The 25,942-nt window shown below is 41.3% G+C and overlaps 1 protein-coding gene and 1 pseudogene across 5 annotated transcripts in view; both read right to left on the reverse strand.

Annotated features, from left to right (window-relative positions):
- Positions 1 to 25,942, reverse strand: part of PRRG1 (proline rich and Gla domain 1) — a 266,644-nt gene that overhangs the window by 164,001 nt on the left and 76,701 nt on the right. The window lies entirely within an intron of this gene.
- LOC114906379 lies at positions 4,413 to 25,336 on the reverse strand (annotated as a pseudogene).

The raw sequence follows: 25,942 nt of genomic DNA on the forward strand, positions 1-25,942 counted from the left end.
TTTTTTTTTTTCTTAGTATAGTTTTTAGCGCTTGTTATCATTGGTGGATTTCTTTTTTGGTTTGGTTGTTCACATCAACTATCTTTTCTGACAACAACGCTACGAGACTAGATATCAACTCCAGGAAAAATACAAACACATGGAGGCTAAAAAATACGCTACTGAATGACCAAGAGATCATGAAGAAACCAAAGAGGAAATCAAAAAATACCTAGAAACAAATGACAATGGAGACACGACGACCCAAAACCTATGCGACGCAGCAAAAGCAGTTCTAAGAGGGAAGTTTATAGCAATACAATCCTACCTTAAGAAACAGGAAACATCTCGAATAAACAACCTAACCTTGCACCTAAAGCAATTAGAGAAAGAAGAACAAAAAAACCCCAAAGCTAGCAGAAGGAAAGAAATCATAAAGATCAGATCAGAAATCAATGAAAAAGAAATGAAGGAAACGATAGCAAAGATCAATAAAACTAAAAGCTGCTTCTTTGAGAAGATACACAAAATTGACAAACCATTAACAAGACTCAACAACAGAAAAAGGGAGAAGACTCAAATCAATGGAATTAGAAATGAAAAAGGAGAAGTAACAACCGACACTGGAGAAATACAAAGGATCATGAGAGATTACTACAAGCAACTCTATGCCAATAAAATGGACAACCTGGAAGAAATGGACAAATTCTTAGAAAAGCACAACCTTCTGAGACTGAACCAAGAAGAAACAGAAAATATAAACAAACCAATCACAAGCACTCAAATTGAAACTGTGATTAAAAATCTTCCAACAAACAGAAGCCCAGGACCGGATGGCTTCACAGGCGAATTCTATCAAACATTTAGAGAAGAGCTAACACCTATCCTTCTCAAACTCTTCCAAAATATTCAGAGGGAGGAACACACCCAAACTCATTCTATGAGGCCACCATCACTCTGTAACCAAAACAAGAAAAAGATGTCACAAAGAAAGGAAACTACAGGCCAATATCACTGATGAACACAGATGCAAAGATCCTCAACAAAATACTAGCAAACAGAATCCAACAGCACATTAAAAGGATCATACACCATGATCAAGTGGGGTTTATCCCAGGAATGCAAGGATACTTCAATATATGCAAATCAATCAACGTGATACACCATATTAACAAACTGAAGGAGAAAAACCATATGATCATCTCAATAGATGCAGAGAAAGCTTTCGAAAAAATTCAACACCCATTTATGATAAAAACCCTGCAGAAAGTAGGCATAGAAGGAACTTTCCTCAACATAATAAAGGCCATATATGACAAACCCACAGCCAACATCGTCCTCAATGGTGAAAAACTGAAAGCATTTCCACTAAGATCAGGAACAAGACAAGGTTTCCCACTCTCACCACTATTATTCAACATAGTTTTGGAATTTTTAGCCACACCAATCAGAGAAGAAAAAGAAATAAAAGGAATCCAAATCGGAAAACAAGGAGCAAAGCTGTCACTGTTTGCAGATGACATGATACTATACAGAGAAACCTAAAGATGCTACCAGAAAACTACTAAAGCTAAACCATGAATTTGGTAAAGTAGCAGGATATAAAATTAATGCACAGAAGTCTCCTGCATTCCTATTCACAAATGCTGAAAAATCTGAAAGAGAAATTAAGGAAACACTCCCATTTACCACGGCAATGAGAAGAATAAAATACATAGGAATAAACCTACCTAAGTAGACAATAGGCATGTAGGCAGAAAACTATAAGACTCTGATGAAAGAAATTAAAGATGATACAAGCAGATGGAGAGATACACTATGTTCTTGGATTGGAAGAATCAACACTGTGAAAATGACTCTACTACCCAAAGCAATCTACAGATTCAATGCAATCCCTATAAAACTATTAATGGCATTTTTCACAGAACTAGAACAAAAAATTCCACAATTTGTATGGAAACACATAAGACCCCGAATAGGCAAAGCATCTTGAAAAAGAAAAACGGAGCTGGAGGCATCAGGCTCCCTGACTTCAGACTATACTACAGAGCTACAGTAATCAAGACGGTATGGTACTGGCACAAAAACAGAAATACAGATCAATGGAACAGGATAGAAAGCCCAGAGATAAACCCATACACATATGGTCACCTTATCTTTGATAAAGGAGGCAAGAATATACAATGGAGAAAAGACAGCCTCTTCAATAAGTGGTGCTGGGAAAACTGGACAGCTGCATGGAAAAGAATGAAATGAGAACACTCCCTAACACCATACACGACAATAAACTCTAAATGGATTAAAGACCTAAATGTAAGGCCAGACACTATCAAACTCTTAGAGGAAAATGTAGGCAGGACACTCTATGACATAAATCACAGCAGGATCCTTTCTGACCTGCCTCCTAGAGAAATGGAAATAAAAACACAAATAAACAAAGGGTACCTAATGAGACTTAAAAGCTTTTGCATAGTAAAGGGAACTATAAACAAGACAAAAAGACAACCCTCCGAATGGGAGAAAATATTTGCAAACGAAGCAACTGACAAAGGATTAATCTCCAAAATATGCAAGCAACTCATGAAGCTCAATATCAAAAAAACAAACAACCCAGTCCAAAAATGGGCAGAAGACCTCAATAGACATTTCTCCAAAGAAGACATACAGATGGCCGACAAACACAGGACACTCAAGATCACTAATCATTAGAGAAATGCAAATCAAAACCACAATGAGGTATCACCTCAAACCAGTCAGAATGGCCATCATCAAAAAGTCTACAAATAATAAATGCTGGAGAGCATGTGGAGAAAAGGGAACCCTCTTGTACTCTTGGTGGGAATGTACATTGATACAGCCACTATGGAGAACAGTATGGAGGTTCCTTAAAAAACTAAAAACAGAACGACCATATGACCCAGCAATCCCACTACTGGGCATATACCCTGAGAAAACCATAATTCAAAAAGAGTCATGTACCACAATGTTCACTGCAGCTCTATCTACAATAGCCAGGACATGGAAGCAACCTAAGTGTCCATCGACAGACGAATGGATAAAGACGATGTGGCACATACATACAATGGAATATTACTCAGTCATAAAGAGAAACAAAATCGAATTCTTTGTAGTGAGGTGGGTGGACCTAGAGTCTGTCATACAGAGTGAAGTAAGTCAGAAAGAGAACAACAAATACCGTATGCTAACACACATATATATGGAATCTAAAAAAAAAAACAAAATGGTTCTGAAGAACCTAGGGGCAGGAGAGGAATAAAGACACAGATGGTGAGAATGGACTTGAGGACTTGGGGAGGGGGAAGGGTAAGCTGTGACAAAGTGAGAGAGTGGCATGGGCATGTATACACTACCAATCGTAAAATAGATAGCTAGTGGGAAGCTGCCGCATAGCACGGGGAGATCAGCTCGGTGCTTTGTGACCACCTAGAGGGGTGGGATAGGGAGGGTGGGAGGAAGGGAGACGCAAGAGGGAGGAGATATGGGGATATATGTATATGTAGAGCTGATTCACTTTGTTATAAAGGAGAAACTAACACACCATTGTAAAGCAATCATACACCAATAAGGGTGTTAGCAAAAAAAAGAATTCAAAGGCACAAATACAAAATTAGGCACAAAATCAAAGATTTATGTAGAATGACAAAGGAAACTGCAGTATATTACCACCCCTAACATCCGACAAACACCACACACATTGAGAATCCTGAAGTATGGGGTGGCGTTTACGGCTGCAGTTTCATGTATGTTCCTGATAGGAGAGAACTTCTGTTTCGACAAGCATTGATGTGAGTAAACCACTCTGCCTACAATTTTATATGCTAGTGCTTAGAAGAGTTTCCCATGGTCTAGCTTCTGGCACCATGCATTTCGATAATTGTTTCTCTGCCAGTCCGTCCCTTCTTCCCGGTGCCAGGAGCCAGAGCACGTGGTTATGTTACCAAACAGCCTTTGGCCTTGCATCCTCATGTCTTAACACAGGTGAGTCAGCACAGCGGACATGAGGAGAATTTCTGGAAGCCATTTCGTACGTGGGAAAGCTAGCAGTAGCTTACCTCTAGGTAGGACTGTGAAGCACTGAAATGCAGCGCAGAAGTCCAAACTAAATATATCCTCAACTCAGTATCCTCGTGGCTAGATTCCAAACACCCACCTGGTTACTCTAATGACAAACCCCCTCTAGGGCAAAGACCCAGGTGCTTGTGGCGGGGGCCAGGGAGCTCACGCATAACACTCTGTAGGGGACGGTACGGATTCTGGTAAATGCAATGGACAGCCTTTGATAGTTTCGAGTATAGGAGGGACGTGATCTGACGTACTGAATTTTATCACTTTTTCCGTACGTTTTATCACTGGGGTTATCGGGATTATCCTTGTAGAAATTGTATTAGAATACCTGTCTGGCAAGTGGCAGTTCAGGCATAGTTGTCATTGCCTGCACAGAGGAACTTGTTCAGGAAAGTTCTCATTTTCCTCCCTTTAGGCGAGTTCTGTGCATTATCCGTACTACGCATGTTGAGTCTAATTGCTTTTTCAAGTGCCTTCCAAAAGATTATATGATGATTTGGTACTGGAACAAAAAGTTAAGGTGCAACAGAAAGTCAGGGAAACACAGCAGCAGCGTAAAAATTGGATACTAGTGAAATGAATGTTCATCGTTGGAGGAATGACTGAAAGTCCATAACTTCTTGCAAAGCAATTACCAAGTAAGTGCTTTAAAAATGTATCAATGAGTAGATGGACTTGGGTTTTCTTTTGTTCATGATACACGTCCGAAAGGATTGCCTACCATTCCATCAAGCAATGAATGAATCTGCATGCAGTAAAAAGTGTCAAGTATCCTGGAATTGTGAAGTATCTTCAAAGCAGGCAGATTCTGGTGAGACTAAGTGATGTTTTGCACAAGATTATTATTAAGGCAAAGCGTCATAGTTTACTTCAAGGCAATGTCCCTTACTTTAGTTACTTATACATAAAATAAGGCTGCTTCCTACAATTGATGGCATCTTAGATTCAATAACATATGCTAAGTTTAATAAGATCACTCTCACTGCTTAGTTTTAAATAGACCCTAATGGGCCAAGGTTAGAAGCAGGGAGGCCATTTACCAGATGATTATGGTGATCCAGGTATCTTGGACGGGGGGGCAACAGTACAGGTAGTGAGAAGTGGTCAGACTATGGATGTGTTTTGAAGGTAAAGCAAACAGGATTGGATATAGGGTATGAAGGAAAGAAACATGAGAAAGGATTACTTCAAGGCTTTTGATTTCAGCAACTGGAGAAATGACAGAGATGCGCCCAGCAGAGATGGGCGCATGGAACTTGGTAGAAGAGATAGTAGGGACAACATGAGAAGTTCACTCTTGAGCAACGTATGTCTGAGATGTCTGTTAACAGACGGGAAGGCAGAATGCGTGGGGGTCCAGGTCCTGGCAGGTCAGTAGGTGAGGTGACGGAGTCTGTGATGCCCTCCTCTGATTCCTACCACTTTCTCGGTATGGTAAGAAGCAGGTCACTAGCTGGTTGTAGGGGTCGGGGAGCAAGTGTTAGAAGCTTGAAGAGAGATAATAAAGTATGAAATAGTCATCTAGGACTTTGCTACTCGAGGGTCACCAGTGTTGTACCTTACCTGGAGGCCTGTTTAGAAACACAGGCTCTCATACTCAATGGCAAGATCAGAAAGTGTATTTATCAAGACCCCCGGGTGATTGACAGCACACTCAAGTCTGAGATATACTTTCGGGAGAGTGACAAGATTGGGGAAGAACAGTCTGATGGCCCAGCTGCACTAAGGGCCCACGTGAGGTTTGCACTATGAATTTCAAGAGAGACCCGTCTGCATGGCGGTGAGTTTTACTCCAGCCAAAGGCACTAGCAGGGTACAGCTGCAGGGCAGGCAGAGAGCTGGCTGTGACTAGGGTTCTGGTTGTTTCAAGGAAGTAAGTTTGAATGAGACTGAGTCCAGGGAGGCAAGTATATGAGGAAATAAAATAGATATAGGCATGGTGGGGACACAATTTTTTTTTTTTTTTTACTGATACAACTGAATTTTTCCTGATAGAAATCAATATTTTTTACATAATATGAAACATTTAGAGAACCCTGATTTACATGAGATTAGCTAAAGCACTACTTCACCCAGGGGTATTTATTTTTAGTGGGTGACTTGTGAAAGTTGACATATTAGTAAGATGCAGAAAAATGAATGTTTAATGGTATAACGTGAGGAGCTCTGGTCAGTTGGGACTAAGGAACTTCCTGGTGTATACTGAAATTGCATCTCAAATTTAACAGAGTCCTTCACTGAGGTAGTGTCTTGATGTCTGTCACAGAATCCTTAGAAGATTAATTCTCGAGGTAGAATTTCAAGCATGAATCTTGCCAGTGAAAAGTTTTGTCTCCAAAACTTTTAGGGCCTGCCTGTATGAGGCAATGTTATGAAATGAGCCCCCAGGGCTTGGGAGCATCCCCGGGGTTCCTGCAGCAACACTCAAAATGAGACTGAGACACCGGACAAAGGTCATGACTCCTGTTCTTCCTTTGACCGTCCATTCAGCAGCCTCTGAGCCACGGGCACAGTGGAAACGTCTAAATTAATAGGACCACAGGGTCAAGCATTGTAGAGTAGAAAGAGACTCTACAGATCTTCAGTTTCAATGTCTCCTCCAGTCTACAGACACATGTTCATCCAGCTGTGTGTACATTTCCATTATTGGGGAAGACATTCTTGCCCAAGTCAGCTAATTCCATAGCTGGGCTGTTCTCATTCCTTTTTTATATTGTCTCCGTATCCGTCTCCTAAAGCTGCCTCCATGGTCTCAGTTCTGCCAGATGGAGCAAAAGAGAATCTCCCAGACTCATTTCAAAATGTTCAAAACCTCATTTCAAAAATGATAAGGCTGGGCTTCCCTGGTGGCGCAGTGGTTGAGAGTCCGCCTGCCGATGCAGGGGACACGGGTTCGTGCGCCGGTCTGGGAAGATCCCACATGCCGCGGAGCCATGGCCGCTAAGCCTGCACGTTCGGAGCCTGTGCTCCGCAACGGGAGAGGCCACAGCAGTGAGAGGCCCGCGTACCGCAAAAAAAAAAAAAAAAAAAAAAAAATGATAAAGCTGCTCATACATGTGTCACTCTAGCAGCCCACACTACCTACTGCACATCTTTTATTTATTCATCCATGTATTAGAATAAAAGCCTTAGAAGTGCATACATTTTCCAAATGATGTTTGGTCGTTTCAGAATACCACGGGAGTTCTACATCCATTGATCTGGACATGACACGCCCATTAATTTAGAATAAGTTTCAATTAGTTTTTCCAATGGCTCAGTTAACACTGTTAATTGATATTGAGCAACAAACCCCCTGGGGGTTTTTCACATTAATTGCTGTCAAGCTGGGTCTCCTCCAGCCAGTACTCAGAATTGATCTTTTGGACATTAAGGCAAAGCTCTTGTTTTCCCTTAATAGGCTTCACCTTGTTGGTTTCACCCCATCATTCTATCCTGTAGGGTTCCTTAATACTAGCGATGGCAGTATCTGAGATTTCCGCCAACTGTCCTCTGCAGACACGAGAACATAGCAGTCCTGAGACTGCTACCCTCAGAAAGGCCTGTTTGCAAACTTGGCCCTTGGCTGGTGTCCGGGATCTTCGATTTCGGGGGGGGGGGTACTTAATACTCCCTAATTGATACGATTTTTTACTGTGCCTGGACCGAATACAAACATCGTCTTTTATTCTGACACCTACTTTCCTTCTGGAAGTCTGGACTTCTGCTACATGATAGGCAGAGGGTGCCTATGTGACCAGCCTCCAGTAAAAAACAAAAAACAACCCTAAACTGAGTCTCAAAGGGCTTCCCTGGGCAAAAGCACTGCACACATGATGCTGCATTTTAATTTCTGGGGGAAGAGGATGTTGTGTGTGGCCCCTCATGGGGGGCGTACACACGGATTCCTCCAGACTCCGCCTGTGTTTGTCCCCGTAGGATCTGGCTCTGTATCCTTACGACATGGCTGTGATAAATCTCAGCCCCGACTGCAACTATATGCTGATTCCCAAGAATCCTTTTCCAAGAATCCTAGTGAATCTCTGAACGTGGGTGCAACACTGAGGACCCGTGACCTACCTCCCGACTCTGAACTACTTGCAGATCTAAATTGCCTGATTCCTACTATCAAGCAGGGGTGGGAGCTCAAGCATGACTATGACAGTCCATCCTTTACAAGCTTAAGTCTGTGTCTTCACTCATCGGGGGTGACATATAATGACACCGAACGTTGGATGATGGTGTCTACCATTCAATAAAGCAGTGCTTCCCAAATGTGTTCTGACAGCTCTCATCCTACAAGACTCTCCTTGAATAACAGGGCCCCATGTCAAGTATTTTTGAGAATTCTCAGTGCAACAGATTCCCCTTTGTCTTTTCCAGTACCACACAGCAGGGTCCACAACTGACACACTCCCTGAGCATAGAAGATGTAGCTTCCCTTTCTATGACTTGCAAATACACAACAGAAATGTATACAATGATATAAAAATTACTCATCTAACTCCCACCTAGATGTATTAGATGTTAACATTTTGTCACACTTGCTCCCGTTCTTTTTTTAAAAGTAATTAAATATTTTTGCACCAGAAGTGTCTTTTGTATGCCGCTTCAATGGCATCCTCCAAGCCCCTTCCTAACGAGAGGTAAATATTACCTTGGGGGTGTACGTTATGTTTCCTGTCCACATTCTCACTCTTTTACCATCTATGTATGTGGAGTTGTTTTAAACGTGTTTGATCCTTACAGAAGTATTATTGTGTTATCATGTGATTATTTCCTATTGCTTTGTTGAGGGTTTATTTCTCCATGTAGATGCATGCAGCCTCGGCTTATATATTTTCACTGATCTATACCATGTACTGTTATAACTACACCAACCACTTTCTTAAAATGCCTCTTCCCAAGCTAACCTTATACTTAATACGTTAGAGTCTCTGGGGATGGGTACCAGCCATCAGTATTTTTTCGAGTCTCCTTGGTGACTCTAGCGTGCTGTGGGGTTTGCAGATCAGTGCCTTACCCTAGAACTTAACATTTTACTCAAAAGATTTAGGGGGGGTGTCATTCTTATATGAAAAAAAACAGGGATATGTCACAGAGTAGAATGCAAAATTCACAGAGCAGTCAAGTACCTAGGCCAAGGTCATACAATTGGTGAATGGTAGATACGGGATTCACACATGCAGCCCATGGTGGCCTGCTCTCCTCTGCTATCAGGAGTAGTTAGTTTGAAAAGAGTCAGCAGCATTGCTCTGGTCCAATAGTTCTTAAAGGGTGGTCCCCACACCTGCATCACCACCATTACCTGGAAACTTGCTAAAAATGCAGATTATCGGGCCTCACCTCAGACCTTCTGAATCAGAGACTTTCAGGGTGAGGACCTGTGATCTGTGTTTTAACAATCCCTCCAGGTGATAGAGATGCACACTGAAGTTGCAGGACCACTTTTAGTCTCCTAACGTTAAAACTTTCTATCCATTTTACGTTTACTTTCCATTTCAGTGAATACGATGATAACTTCCCTGTCTCTCCCTTCCCTTTTTACCAATTGTAGACATGCTTTCATCTTATTTTTTCTATTCCTTTCTTTTCCTCACTAGAGGTGCTTTTAGTATTCATCTTAGTTGAGGTCTTTTACTACATGACAGCTATGGCCATACTTAAAATGTTTACAGAGTCGTAGGAAAAAGATCTGGGTTGCCAAAATAAGACACACCTCTTTTGAACGAGGAAGGCCCTGAGCCTGTTAAGTGCTGAAATCTTTCTATGAGACCAAAACTACCTTTACATCTTATGCAATCACCTCACTTTTCAAAAGGTGTTAAGTAGTTTTTAGGGGTTAGAAAAGGTGATCTTATATAACAATCAAACTATGGTAATTAATTCTTCTACAATATGCTGATGCTTGTGAATGTTGCTTCAGTGTTGTTGTTTTTTAATATTATGTCAAAGTGCTAGGAGGAAGGCTTGAATGATTATTTGAGCTTCTTTATAAATGTGTATGGAGTAAGTTTTCTTTTCGAGCAATTCTATATGACGATTGGTCACATGGTTCATAGTCTTTGTTTGCAGCACAGCTGACAAACTGAACAAGTGAGCATTCTGCAGGCTCAGCGGACACAGAAAAACCCTGGCTCCTGTGATAGCAGCAATCTGGAAGCATTCTGCATATTGTTAGCTGTAAATACACTGCTCAAGATGAGGAGAAAGGACACACTGGGGAACAAAGGCAGCCATGGGAAACTTGTGACACACTCGTTCATTTCAACCCTACCCTTTCATATTTTCCTCATGCAACTCTCTCTTCTCACGACTTTTTTTCTTTTCTTTTTTCCCTAAATTTTTAATAGCCACTTCAAGTTCCCATCTCATGAGCTGTTTGTTCACATACATTTCTCTCTTTTTTTAACATCTTTATGGGAGTATAATTGCTTTACAATGGTGTGTTAGTTTCTGCTGTATAACAAAGTGAATCAGCTATACATATACATATATCCCCATATCTCCTCCCTCTTGCCTCTCCCTCCCACCCTCCCTATCCCACCCCTCTAGGTGGTCACAAAGCACCGAGCTGATCTCCCCGTGCTATGTGGCTGCTTCCCACTAGCTATCTATTTTACTTTTGGTAGTGTATATATGTCCATGGCACTCTCTCACTTCGTCCCAGCTTACCCTTCCCCCTCCCCGTGTCCTCAAGTCCATTCTCTACATCTGCGTCTTTATTCCTGTCCTGCCCCTAGGTTCTTCAGAACCGTTTCTTCTCATGACTTTACGCATCCTCTTTCCTGAGGTTTCTCACATCGCCTTCTCAACCCTACTCACTCCCTGCACCCAGTCCCGAATCCCCCCGAATCTGGCCCCCTCCTGTGGCCTTGGATAAGTTATTTCACCTCTCAGAAACTCCACTCGCTCATCTTTCAAATATAAATAAAGCATTTAACACATATTTTCTGGCACATGGTGGACAGTCAATGAATGCTAATTCTCCACTTCTATCATTATTATTTCTGTTATCAGTGGCAGAATTTCAGCTGTTTTATGGTAGACTTGTCTGAGGCTTTCCTACAGCCCTCCAATGATACCATGTGGGCAAACATCATGTAGGCTGGCCCCATGTGGCATTCCAAGGATGGGCCAGTGGAAGCGGTCTGCCCCTTGGTGTACGCAATGAGTACAGCCAACAATAGGGTTCACTGACTACAGACAATTTCAAGAATAATAAAAAATAAACCTGACTAAAATCTGTCTGCATTTTATTATCACTAGGCACAGCAAAACAGTGCAAGTCATAAGCCTTCCCATGTGGGCAGACACTCCCACTGCCTGGTCATTGTACGCCACTGGGCTGGCTCTGAGACATGATATTGCCTTCTTTCCAAAACAACTGGAAAATATCCTGTGGGATTTTGATAGTAAATTGAGCTCACTTCAGAGTGTAGAAACAAGATTCATATCAACTTAATTTTGGCTGAGCATTAAAGGTTTGGGTAACTATTAATGGTTTTACCCATTTGTTTTTAAAAAACTAGTACCCCAATTCTTTTCTTTGAAAATATCACCAAGTCCATAAGTAACTTTTATTGGAACACAGTCACACACATATATTGTCTGTGGCTACATTTGTACTAGCCAAATGAGAGAATTGACTACTCGCGACAGAGATCATGTGGCCTGCAAGCCTAAAATATTTACTATCTGAACCTTTACAGAAAAATTTTGCTGACCCCTGATCTAGAGCAAAATATATATTAAATTATTGATGACATTCTTAATTTAATTTTTAAAAATAATTGTTATTCTTTTTTTTTGCTAAGTGTTTTAATTATTTGCTGTTTTAGCCTAAGTTTTTTGTTTTTTGTTTTTTGTTTTTTGACCGCATCACGCAGCATGTGGGATCTTAGTTCTCCGATCAGGGATCAAACGTGCACCCCCTGCAGGGGGAGCATGGAGTCTTAACCGCTGGACCGCCAGGGAAGTCCCATTCTTAATTTTAAAGGAAGATTATACATGTTCATATACAAAATAAGTTTTAAAGTAAAAATGACTATTTATTTAGACCTTTTTGGAACCCTGATTTTTTAAATCTGCCTATTGATTTTAAGATTCCAGGGGTCAGAAATTCCTGAGGCATAGCATCATGTCTTAGAGTCACTACATACTGTAAACTGTCCCCATATGATGATTCCATATTCAGAGATTCCACATGACTCCGAAACGAGAAAGTTACATGTGAGGTAAAGGCACCCTGAACGCGATAAAGACAGACTAGTTTTCTTCTCCATTGAAATGGCTAAGTAATTTAACTGGAGGTCGCACAAAGGTGGCTTGGCCAGGAGACGTGTTTTGTATGTCCTTCATAAAATTTTTAAAATGTCTTAAATGGAATGCCTTTATATGGGGCGTGCGCTTGCTACTTTACCACAGTCCTCAACATGCCTTGGTAAACCCTTGACCCATTTCACACATTTAAATGACCTCCCTGACCCAGGTGGGCGGTGGAGTTTGCAACCCTTGAAGGAAAAGCAAAATGTTCCCTGATGTTACCATAGTCTACATGTTACTAAAACACTTCTGCGAAAATTATTAGTTCTCATCAATGAGGCTATTATTTTATGAGCCAACAGAAATCCCTATATTTTGCTATTATTAACATATGAGGGCTGTACACCTGAAACTAACAGAGCCTTGTAAATCAACTATACTCCAAAAAAAATTTAAAAAAAAAAAAAAAATATATATATATATATATATATATATATGAGGGGCAATGTTAGCATTGACATTAAATTAGGGAGTAAGAATATTTGATTTGTTGCAGAGAATGGGTATGAATTGGCAATGAAAGGAGTTTTCACTTGCTTCTTCCCACCTACTCCCCTCCTTCACCACAGTTCTTCATCCTCTAACAATCTTACGTTAATTCACCCAAGAAGTTCTCATGTCAAATACACTCTAGTTTGTATTTTCTTAAATTTAAATTTCCCAGATTTCAGAATTTGAGACTATGACTCTCTGATATAATATTTCCCTTTGATGGAATTAAAAATAAAGTTTTAAATCTTTTACATAAGCATTTTTATGTGTAGCAACCAAACATCAATATGCCTTCCTAAAGTAAACAAAGGATGAGATTTTTCAAAATGTAAAATCTCATTTCTTTCATGGATTTTACACTTTAAGTTTACCATTAACAGGTAAGAGAGATAAACAACAAGGTCCTGATGTATAGCACACGGAACTATATTCAGTATCCTGTGATAAACCATAATGGAAATGAATATGAAAAAGAATGTGTATATATATGTATAACTGAATCACTTTGCTGTACACCAGAAACTAACACAACATTGTAAGTCAACTGCACTTCAATGAAAGAAAACCAGGTAATAGAGCACAGCGAATTTAAAAATAGTACTATATTGAACTCAAGCCACCAAAATTTGCCTGTCTTCCATATGGGGGATCAAAGGTATAAGAAAGTGCTTCTATAATCGCATTCAAATACATAAGAAACTGCTTCTATAATCACATTCGAATACGTACATAAGACAAAATGTGATAAACTGCTATACCGTAAATACAAATAAAGTACAATGGGAAAACAGGAGATTGAGAGACTATGAACAGGAAGGAAGAGCAGAATAAACAATAATTAAAATTTCCCCAAACCCAAATACATGCTGTCTACAAGAAATTCACTTCAAATATAATGATATAGGTAGGTTAAAAATAAAAGGATGCAAAATGATATATCATACAAACACCATTCAAAAGAAAGCAGAGGTGACCTACTAATATCAGATAAAGTAGACTTCAGGGGAAAAAACATCACCACGGATAAAGTGGGACACTATATAATGATAAAAAGATGAGTCTACCAGGAGCATGTAGCAATCCCACATACATGTATACCCCAAACAACAGAGCTGCAAAATACACAAAACCAAAACTGACATGACTGAAAAAGAAATAGGCAAATCCACATTAGAGCTGACAATTTCAACACCTCTCTTTCAGTAACTGATGGAACTACCAGATAAAAAATCAGCAAGTGTATAAAAGAACCGAACAACATCAACAAATGGGATCCACCTGACATCTACAGAACATTCTACCCAACAACAACAGAATACCCATTCCTCTCAAGCACACAGGGAATATTCACTAAGATAGGCCACATCCTGGGTCATAAATAAAACATGAACACATTTTAAAGAATTAAAATCTCTGATCGTAATGGAATTAAACTGGAAATCATTAACAGAAAGGAAAATCTCCAATCTTTTGGAAATTAAACACCACACTTCTAAACAATCCAGTGAAAGAGGAAGTCTCGAGAGAAATTTCAGAAAATGTATTTATGACACGTATTTATGCAGAGGGAAATGAAAAATGTAAGTGCATTCCATCTCTCCCAGGCTTGCCTCCTTCCTTGCTAACTCTTTCCAATGATTACATGGGCACAGTTTTGAATGTGTGCATGAAACCACCTGAACTGATTTGTCCAAATCACTGAAGCAACAAATTCCTTACATTTGCAAAACTGACCCAGGTAAAGATACACACGTTATTCAGCCCTGGCCCTGATGCGTAGGATGGATGGGGATTCACAGAGAGAGCATGAGAAATAGAAAGAAGAAAGCATACGGTCCAGATCCCTAGGGGAGTATCACTAGTCATGGAATTACAGGCAGTAAAATATGGAGACAAAGTGCAGAGACATTAAAGCATCCCTATTTAAACCCCCTCGCAGATTCTGAGCATGTCTTAGTCATATTCGCCAAAATTTACTGAGGACTAAGAGGAAGTCAGGGAGAAGAAGGGACGGATTAGGCACTTCATCTGAGTATTCAACAATCATTTATTAAGCTCCTACCAAACACTGTGGTAAGTGCTGAAGAGGCCAAAAAAGAAAGAGCAAACATATCCTTCACAAGCTTTACGGCCTAACTGAATTAAACGGTAGGGGAGAGGAAATAAAGATGGTGGTAATCCACTATACAATCTACCAAAATTAATCACAATTCCTTCTGAAAAGATTATGGTTATAAAGTTTTTAATCTGGCAAGTCCCAAGCATGAAGCTAACAGCAGGGATTGAAAATAAAGTTGATGGCTTCCCTGGTGGCGCAGTGGTTAAGAATCTGCCTGCCAATGCAGGGGACACAGGTTCGAGCCCTGGTCTGGGAAGATCCCACATGCCGTGGAGCAACTAAGCCCGTGTGCCACAACTACTGAGCCTGCGCTCTAGAACCCGCAAGCCACAACTACTGCAGCCCGCGCGCCTAGAGCCCATGCTCCGCAACAAGAGAAGCCAGCGACCGCAATGTGAAGCCCGCGCACCGCAACGAAGAGTAGCCCCTGCTCGCCGCAACTAGAGAAAGCCTGCGTGCAGCAACGAAGACCCAATGCAGCCAAAAATAAATAAATAAAAGTAAAGTTCCATATATACACTACCAAATGTAAAATAGACAGCTAATGGGAAGCAGCCACATAGCACAGGGAGATCAGCTCGGTGCTTTGTGTCCACCTAGAAGGGTGGGATGGGGGAGGTGGGAGGGAGGCTTAAGAGGGAGGGGATATGGGGATATATGTATACGTAGAGCTGATTCACTTTGTTATATAGCAGAAACTAACACACCATCGTAAAGCAATTATACACCAATAAAGATGTTTATATATAAATAAATAAATAAAGTTTCCTTAAAAAAAGAAAATGAAGTTGAGGACTTAAAAGGGAGTGAAAGAGTTGGTTTTATGAAATATCAATAAAAGTTACAAGTATTTGTTACATGTGTGATGATTAAGTGGAATAAGATGCAGGACTTTTTCTTACTGTTCTTGTATCCCATGTATATTTCTGGCCATATGTAACTTTTACTAAGAGTCAACAATTAATGATGTTAAAATGATTCCACATTTTTTGTTTTTCTTCCCTTTCCCAGTTTACAAGCACAGAAGCTAAGTAAATCATGTACTGCTGTTTAGAATTATTCACATCTGTAGTAGTAACTAGGTCTCTTGAGATACAAATAAGCGTGTTAAGATATTGCCAAATATAGGACTTCTTCACTCGAGATTCTATTCCAAGACATTAAGAGTTAAAAGAAACTTGGAAGCAGCTAACTGAAGCTATCATCTGGCCCTAATTTTAAGAGTGCTCATCTTGTAGGCACTTGCATGCTCACTGTGATAAAAGAAATTGTTCAGATTCACGCATATTTAAATTCTTTATAGCATGATCCTGTGTTTTTATTAAAGAATAAAGTATCTCAAAGTTAAGTTAATTTTGGGCTATCATTTTACTACAGCTTCAAATGCTGAATACAGTTTATCACATGAGTATTACACACATGACTGTGCCAGGTGACCACCTGATCAAAGGTTATCTACCAGGACCTTTCAGTGCAGGCATTATACATAACTATTATCCTCCTGAGGAGGGTCTTGTTACGTGTCTGGCACCAGCCCACCTTCTTTGAGAGGCAGTTCCTGGCTTGATATTGGGCACTGGTTGGCACAGAGAGACTTGCTGGCTAACTCCTAGTAGGCTTCAGATCTTATCTTAAATTTTCTTTCTCTGGTTAGTTCCAGATGGCCTCCTTCACGTGTCTGATTGTTGGCTCTATGTCAGGTGAGGCAGGGGATGACCTGGCCATGTGTCCCTCATCATCCAGCAGGCTAGTCTGGGCCTGTTGCATGGTGGTGATTACAGGGTTCCCAAGAGCAGCAAAAGAGGGCAAGCACTTTTCAAGTCTCCGTTCATGTCACATTTGCTATTGCCCCATTAACCAAAGTAAGTCACGCGGGCAAGCACAGAGCCAGTGTGGGAGGGAAGTGCTCATGGGTATGGACAGTGGGAGGATATTACTGCAGTCTTTTTTACAAACACAGGCGTACCTCGAAGATCTTGCAGGTTCAGTTCCAGACCTCTGCAATAAAGCCAATATTGCAATAAAGTCAGTCACACACATGTTTTGGTTTCCTCATGCATACGAAAGTTATGTTTACACTACGCTGGAGTCTATTAAGTATGCAACAGCATTGTGCTTTGGAAAAATGGGCCCTAGATAGTTAAGACGCGCCTCTCAGGAAGAACAGACCTAAACAGACATTTCTCCAAAGAAGACATACAGATGGCCAACAGGCACATGAAAAGATGCTCAACATCGCTAATTATTAGAGAAATGCCAATCAAAACCACCATGAGGTATCCCCTCACACCAGTTAGAATGGCCATCATTAAAAAATCTACAAACAATAAATGCTGGAGAGGGTGTGGAGAAAAGGGAACCCTGTTGCACTGTGGGTGGGAATGTAAAGTGGTGCAGCCACTATGGAAAACAGTATGGAGGTTCCTCAAAAAAACTGAAAATAGAGTTGCCATATGATCCAGCAATTCCACTCCTGGGCATATATCCAGACAAAACTCTAATTTGAAAAGACACATGCACCCCAATGTTCGGAGCAGCACTATTTACAATAGCCAAGACACAGAAGCAAACTACATGTTCATCAACAGAGGAATGGATAAAGAAGATGTGGTATGTGTGTATGTATATATATACATACACACACACAATGGAACACTACTCAGCCACAAAACAGAATGAAATCATGCCATTTGCAGCAACATGGATGGACCTAGAGATGATCATACTAAGGAAGTCAGACAAAGAAAGACAACTATCATATGATATCACTTACACGTGGAATCTACAAAAATGATACAAATGAACTTATTTACAAAACAGAAATAAACTCACAGATATGGAAAACAAACTTATGGTTACCAAAGGGGATGGGGAGTGGGGAGGGCGGGATAAATTAGGAGGTTGGGATTAAAATACATATACTACTATGTATCAAATAGATAACGAACAAGGACCGACTGTACAGCACAGGGAACTATACTCAATATCTTGTAATAACCTATAAGGGAAAAGAATCTGAACAAGAATATGTATGTGTGTATATATATGTATATATATATATATATATACACATATATGAATAACTGAATCACTTTACTGTACACTTGAAACTAACACAACATTGTAAATTAACTACACCTCAATTAAAAATGGTTTTAAAAGTTTAAAAAAGAACATATAAAGACATTTTCAATGGCAAACAAGGCTTACTATTTCTGATGTAGACCAAATATGTAATGTTGTTCTACAACAAGTGTATATCCCACTGGTAATCCATTTGGATTTATGGAATATTCATTTGGCATAGAATTTGATAATGAGAAAAACCTCAAGTGAATTTCAATGCACTTGCTTCAGTAAAATTACTGCCACCTCATGGAATGTCCCTATTACTGTCGGAAGCCTTTTACGCCCTGGTACATCAAAAATATAATGCAAAACATAGAAAGACTGAAAACAGAAGATGATCATTTTCCCTGTTTGCCAGAATTCTACCGTAGCAGAAATCAAATCTGCTCACTGAACTGCATGTTCGGGAGGAAATAAATGTCCCTGTCTGAAGGTGTTCAGCGTTTGGTGTTGTCAAATGATAAGCTGAGGTATATTAAAAATTTTAAGAGCTTATCCGAGCAAACATTGATTCCAATGGCACAGTGCCAAACCGGAAGTTGTTAGGGGTGCTCTGCTGAAAGATTATACAGAGAAGTGTGGAAGCAAAGAAAGGAAATGCTTCGATGGGTTACAGCTTAAAGCCTAGCTGGCCTGTTGTGATTGGTTGGTTGCCCTTAGGTTTCAATTTAGTAGCCTTGAGGCATATGCAGGCTTAGACTTCAGTTCACTTCCACAGTGGCCTTCGAGCCACCTCAGCCCAGGGGCCTCCTTGTTTAATTTACTGTCCCGGCCAGGCCTTCTCCGGCTGGGCTTCTACACTGACAGGCAAGGACAGCAGCACCACTACTGAGGCCGCTTGCAAACAACTTTCTAGGACTTATGCTCTTTGGGCCTGATTTCTTTCTGCTAATGAGGTAGTGACGTTATGATTAAGAAGCTCCACTTCTAGTGTAACCTCACCACTCAGAGAGAAGGCCAAGAGAATAATAGGGAAAACTCAGCAGTGTTTGGAAAACTTAAAATCACCAGTAGAATTGTCCCTGGGGCCTCTGCCATACTAGAAAAACCTTCCCTTTGTTGTCATGAAAGTCACGGTGAGCGCAGATTTGCTTGTCTAGGGTAACTAGGAAGTTACGTGAGCGAGGACTCCACAAGTCTAACATGAAACACTTCGTGAGCTAGCAGCCCTGTAAAATCTCCAGATTTACTCACAGTCTGAAGAAGAATCAGATACATTTGGCTGCCAAAACAAACACTGTGGCACAAGGAATTGCCCATGTTCAAACAAAGATCCATGATGGCATCATTATCCACAAGTTTTTGCTTTTCTTCTAAAGGCCTGAAGATTAAAGCACCACAGATGAACTGCACAATGTAGCAAGCACTGTCCACCCCATGAGTGTGATTAGGTACAAGGAGCAAAGATCACAGATACTGAGAATAGAGGACTTCTGATTGGGAGGGGGGCAGGGGAGTGTGAGTTGGGGAGCAAGAAACTCTGGCTTAGGGCACTGGGAGATACATGGAAAGTGAGACAGCAGTCAAAGACAGACAGATTTCTTGCGACTCCTCCAAGTTTGGCTCCTTAGCCAAGTCAGGAAGATGTCATCCTCTCCCGTTCTCTCCACTTCCAGTTTTCATCCTACTCTTGGTTCCCTGGCCTTGAATGCAAACAAGTAATGTCAGTATCAGTTTTTTGGTGTACCTGGTGATAATGTACTTATTCAAAATAATAAAGGACATTATAAGTGTCAAATCACTAACAAACTTTTGATTTGTGTCTAACCAGGAAAGAATCTGTCTTTGGGATATGATGACGTGTGGTTCGAAGCTTAGTCATGAGGACAGACAGGATTTCTATTCTGAAGATACGTGGAGAAAAGTGAGGACCCTTGTGCTGGAGAATACCGGAAATAGTAGAAATGAAGATGAAAATGCAACGCTAGTTGAAAACTAGAAGTTAATTTCTTCTGGAAAAATAAAGGTAATTGACGAGGTTTATTTAAAGTTGAGAGGCAGTAACATTCTTTTTTTAAATTATTTTTTATTGTTCGGCCACGCCACGCAGCATACAGGACCCTAGTTCCCCAACCGGGGAGCGAACCCGCGCCCCCTGCATTGGAAGGGCGGAGTCTTAACCACTGGACCACCACGGAAGTCCCGAAAGGCAGTAACTTTCGAAACAGTATCCAGACACTCGCTTTCTTGCTCCTAAGTGATCAATGGAACCCTACAGAATGGCTGACAGGGAACCTTGGATTAGCTTCAGCATTCATCGTGGAATGTTTCAGGTAGGGCTTTTCTCTTTTCTAACAATTGATAACCCACTCTTTACCGCCACAAATAATGATATAAGTTAGATGAAAAGTTTTTCCTTTAAAGTCCCTATGTATTTGAGAATTTATTAAAACTGAGTTATTAAAAACGGAGTTTTCTAAACAACCATTTTCTTTAGAGTCTAGTGGGATAATAAAAATAAATAACAAAAAGTACTATCAGGGCTTCCCTGGTGGCTCAGTGGTTGAGAGTCTGCCTGCCGATGCAGGGGACACGGGTTCGTGCCCCGGTCCGGGAAGATCCCACATGACGCGGAGCGGCTGGGCCCCTGAGCCATGGCCGCTGAGCCTGCACGTCTGGAGCCTGTGCTCCACAACGGGAGAGCCCACAACAGGGAGAGGCCCGCGTACCGCAAAAAAGTACTATCAAATCTAATCTTCACCAAAGCCATCAAGGAGGTCCGCGATTGAATACAAAAATCACAGCTCTGAAATAGAGAACGTAGGGGAATTTAAAGCTTCTGTCTGGCACATCTTCCAGTACACTTGTTGTGTCTCAATATGTTCTAAACAGTTAGCTGGAGTTTACCAAGTCCTAGGACCCAAATGAAAAGTAGGTGTTTTCTTGTGAAAGGGGAAGATCCTTTTCATCTCAACTGAAATAAAGTAAGTTGGCTCTGGATACAAAAACAGTTAAAAAGAAGAACCCTCCTATGAGGGCTCAATTCAGCCTTTGTATATTACCAACTTGAAGGAAGGTATTTTACTTACTCTTCTTCTATAAATAAGCACTTTAGCTGTGCTATGAGTTTGGCACACCTTCATGACTTTTACTGTGGTTTTCCTTAACTTACCTTTATTGGGATAAAAAGCTTGTGGACTCCCACACTACAACATGAATGAAAACAGTAGCTTTGACGCTATGACAAGCTTTCGTTTGACAAGCTATGTTTGTGACAATTTTTTGCAAGATTTTTTTTCTTAACCAAACTCTTCATATGTTAAAATCAATTTGAATGAGGCATTTCAAAATAAAAATCTATACGATGATCCTTAGAAGACGTAAAAGATAGCATTTCTGATAGATACATATATGCCCTCCTGACAATTTAGGTAGGTTTATATTGATACAAATCTCAAATAAAGATTATAAAATAAAAAAGGAATTTTAGGAAAACATTTTGGTTGCTCCTACACCATACATGACATATGATGATTATTAAAATGGCAAGCATGGATTTTTTTTAAGATAGATACATAGAGAGATAGAGATAAATAGGTAGATTCTTATCTATAAAAGCACTGCCACACAAACTTGAAAACAAAATACAAAATAACACAAATGTTCTAAATGTTAAGAAAACCTAAACATGTCTCTTTTTAATGTCTAAATTGAAGTGCAGTAAAAACCCATCTGATTGTGTGACTGCATTGTTAGGAAATTTGATTTGGAAACTTTTGGAAACTAATAAATTACTGGCCGAAATGCTCACTACCCATTATGTTGTCACCTGAAACAGAGTCAATCAACTTGTTCAGCAAAGGAACAATGGGTAAACTAATAAAGTACAGGTTAGTCACCAAGTATTACAACCAAGTGTGAGTTCGTGAAATAACAGGTCTCAGAGTACGTCAAAGTCAGCTATGCTCTTCAGTTCTTGCTTTGAAGCCAACCTACCTTGGGAATCCTTTTATCAGTAAACACAGACAATGGGTGTCTTTGTTTTCTCAAACTTTGTATCACCAGTTGTATTAGCTAGGGCTGCCAGGACACAAAGTACCACAAACCAGATGGCTTAGAAAAACAGAAAGGCATCGTCTCACAATTCTGGAGGCTGGAAGTTCAAAATCGAGGTATGGGCCGGGTTGGTTCCTTCTGAGAGCTGTGAGGGAAGGATCTGTTATGGCTTCCCTCCTGGACTTGTAGACACATCACCCTGTTCTCTGTCTTCACGTCCACAGGATATTCTCCCTTTGTGCACGTCTACACGTCCAAATTTCCCCTTTACGTGACACGAGTCATACTGGAGTAGGACCCGTCCTAATGACCTCATCTTAACTCAATTACATCTGCAAGTACCCTATTTTCAAATAAGGTCACATTCTGAGGTACTGGGGGGGTTAGGACTGCAACATATGATTTTGCGGGGGGAGGGGGGATGCAATTCAACCTCTGACACAAGTCTAGGACAGATTAACAATAAGGTAACTCTAGCAGTACATGAAGCAAGAGGGTAACTGTGTGAAAGAAATCTGTCTTTCAATGCAAGCTTCTCAATGAATTGCTGAAGTGGTGCCAACTCTCATCTATCAATCAAATTGAACTCTTGAACCAATAAAATAAAGTACTTAAAGGACACGTTATGGTGGGCCTTTTCTGGCAGCTGCATCACAGAATCACGGTGCCGGTAAGAAAGATGGGCAGTAAACTTTGAACAGATGCTTTAGAATAGTCTTTACCACCGATATAAGACTTGGGGGAACTGTGACACCAATCTTAGAAGGAGAAAGAGTTGCACAGTCAAGTTCATCCTGAACTCAAATCATCAAAGGGTCCATATATTTCGGAGCAGAACATGTGCCTGGTGTCAAAATTAGCACCATCTTCCTAATGACATTCCGATCTTGGACCTGCAGCCGTGACTAGACAGCTTGTTTCAGTGCAGAGTTCTGATCTGGCTGAAGAAATCCACAGTGTTAACTGTCACCCACTCACTCAGGTCCTCTTCCTGAGGACAACATGACAGCTCCCTTCACGTTCCCACTTCCTACGGTGCTTCTGCAGGTTTTAAGTGTTCGTACTGATGAGCTCCTTCGGGGGTGCTCTTCTTGGACTTGAACGTATGAGAAGAATGGCTGCTGAAGAGGAAGCTCTTCTTTTCTTCTTGAGGGTGAGGGTAGAGGTGGGGGAGGGAGAGGCCATTAGACTGCAGTGCAGTTAGTATTCAGAGGCAGCACTTGGGAACCGGGAGGGGTAGACAGTCCTCAGTCTGCGGACAGCAAAACCCAGGCTAGCGCTGCTCTGAGCAGGGGTCAAACTTGGTGCAAACACCTGGGCTGCTTCCCCCACCTCCCCAGCCAGGAAAATGGACCCAGCTACATGGCACAAGAAAAGGCTTCACTTACATTGCCATTATAATGTTGGACGCCAATCAAGTACCCAAACAAATAAATATATAGTTATGAACTGTGCTAAATTAGATGAAGGGAAAGAAAGAAATTCTCTAAAGAACCCCCATATCCACAGCTGTAAAACACGAAAATGTGCCATAGGTCTCGAGGAGCAATTGAGAAAATGCATGGAAAGCACGTGGCACGGCATCCGGTGTTCAGTAAATGCTCAATAATATGAGCTCTTTTGATATTATTATGATTCTGCCCTGTAATTCCAGCCTCTGATATCTTCTACATTGAAATGTTTGCTGATTTATAGTCATGGATTCTCCTTAGGAATTCACAGTCCATTATTATTGTTTACTACAGGCAGCTCACCAACTTGTTAGTCTACCCTTCCATAAAGAAGAACGAAGTATATGGGGGTTCTATGTCACAATACAAGCATGTATAGTTTCTCCCTCTGCACACTAATCACAGCGTTCTATTACCGCTCTTGCCATCAGACAGAACTGACAAATTGTGTGACATTATTGGTATTGTTTTCTGCCAAGACACTAGAAGTTATAATGGTTATATCATGCAAAGATCAGACTGACCTCTAAATCATCCCTGCCAGTTTCTACTCTGTTATTCACTTAGGTCTCTTCGTTTGTCCAGTCATCCTGCAAAGTCTTACTATTTTGATTTACTTCAGCCTGATGCCCATCTTTCCTCCACTTGGAAAGCATGCTTGGCGCGTGGCGCTGGGAGGGGGGCTGCCGTCACGGGCATCCTCTGTGCCATTGCAGGAGCATCCCTGTGTGACTGGGAGGGACCGGACTGCCCGTCTCTGAGGAGGAAAGAATGGAGTTTCCCTCCAGAGTGGAGGGCGGGGTCAACCACGGGCTTGTGCGGAGATGTGTCTCTTGGTCTCCTGTGCTGTCTACCTCTGCTCATGAATTTGCAGGCAATAAGCAGGTCAGAGAGTCATGCGATTTAAAATTTTAGGCCTGCAAGGGCTTTGAAGTCCATTTTGTCAACCCCCTCAAAGTCCACTTAGATACCTTCTGTAGTATCTTCATATCAAGAGGCCATTCAGGGCTTCCCTGGTGGCACAGTGGTTGAGAGTCCGCCTGCCGATGCAGGGGATACAGGTTCGTGCCCCGGTCTGGGAAGATCCCACATGCCGCGGAGCGGCTGGGCCCGTGAGCCATGGCCGCTGAGCCTGCGCGTCCGGAGCCTGTGCTCCGCAACGGGAGAGGCCACAACAGTGCGACGCCCGCGTACCGCAAAAAAAAAAAGAGGCCATTCAAGTACATCTTTCCCCTTAGAAGAAGGAGCATTCCATCTATTTGAGGAGAAGTTTATGAGGAATTTTAGGCGCTGCCTTAATTAAGTGGGATCAACATGTACTTGAAGACCTGTATAAACTGTCAAGCAGAATTTCAATTTAGGGCAAGATTCTCCCGGTCTGTCCTAAAACTGAAGATGGGACTGTATCTCCTAGAGAATAATAATACTAAAACAGTAAAATAATGATAATAGCTAAATTTATTAAAACTTTAATAAGTGTCACTGCTGCACAGTGAAAGGTAAAGTAAGCCCTTCACGTTCTGACTCGTGTAATCTTGGCAACGCATACACGTGGGACGTACCGTTATTCCCAGATGGGCAAGCTGAAGCTTGGAGAAGTTGCAAAGGTTGCTCAAGAAACTATTAGGGAGGCCACATGATCACTGAGTTTTCCTCAAAATAATGCTGTCTATGTACATCCTCCTTTAGAGTTTACACACTTGTTTGGTTTTCGTTATTTCCATTTGATCTTCTTCCTCACATGCTCACGAGTCTGCTCCAAACCTACCTTACCTGCCATCTACTTTTGCACCTTTCACCAGAGAAACTGGAAAGCATTATCTTTAGAATATTTTCTACATCTTAGAAACAGGGAATTCGAGTCTGGGCCTAACTGCTGCCTCCATAATCTGTTCTGGGCCAAAGCAACTTTGTTATCCAGGTAAATGGGGGTTTGCATGAGGAAGCCGATCGTCTCCAGTATTCCCAAGAAGCCCTCCACGTGGTTAGTAACTAAGACCCTTAGCATAAACCCCTGTCCACATCCCCCTCTCCTCGCTGAAATCACAGTGAAGCCAGGCGGAGCCGGGAGCGGCGAGGCTCCTTCCTGGCCACTAGAGGCCAGCAAGCCACTGCCCAGAACCTCCGAGCTGGAGTGCGCCGCTTCTGACATCATGAGGCCGGTTCATTCAAAAGGAGGAGGGTGTTGCTAGAATGCTTTTAAAAGGAAAACGTCCCATGTATTTTCAATGCATACTACTGAGAGGCCTCTAGTTTTGAAGGCTTCGCGAGACTTCCCAGAATGTAAGTCTTAAGGAAATTAAACAAGCAGAGAAAGTGTGTCTCTGTGGTGCCTGTCCCTCCACCTCTTCCAAAAGCCCTATGCTGTCCGTTTTATCATAATGCT

Source organism: Monodon monoceros, unplaced genomic scaffold (assembly GCF_005190385.1).
Source record: "Monodon monoceros isolate NGI ecotype Baffin Bay Population unplaced genomic scaffold, NGI_Narwhal_1 Super_Scaffold_22, whole genome shotgun sequence".
Taxonomy (NCBI): domain Eukaryota; kingdom Metazoa; phylum Chordata; class Mammalia; order Artiodactyla; family Monodontidae; genus Monodon; species Monodon monoceros.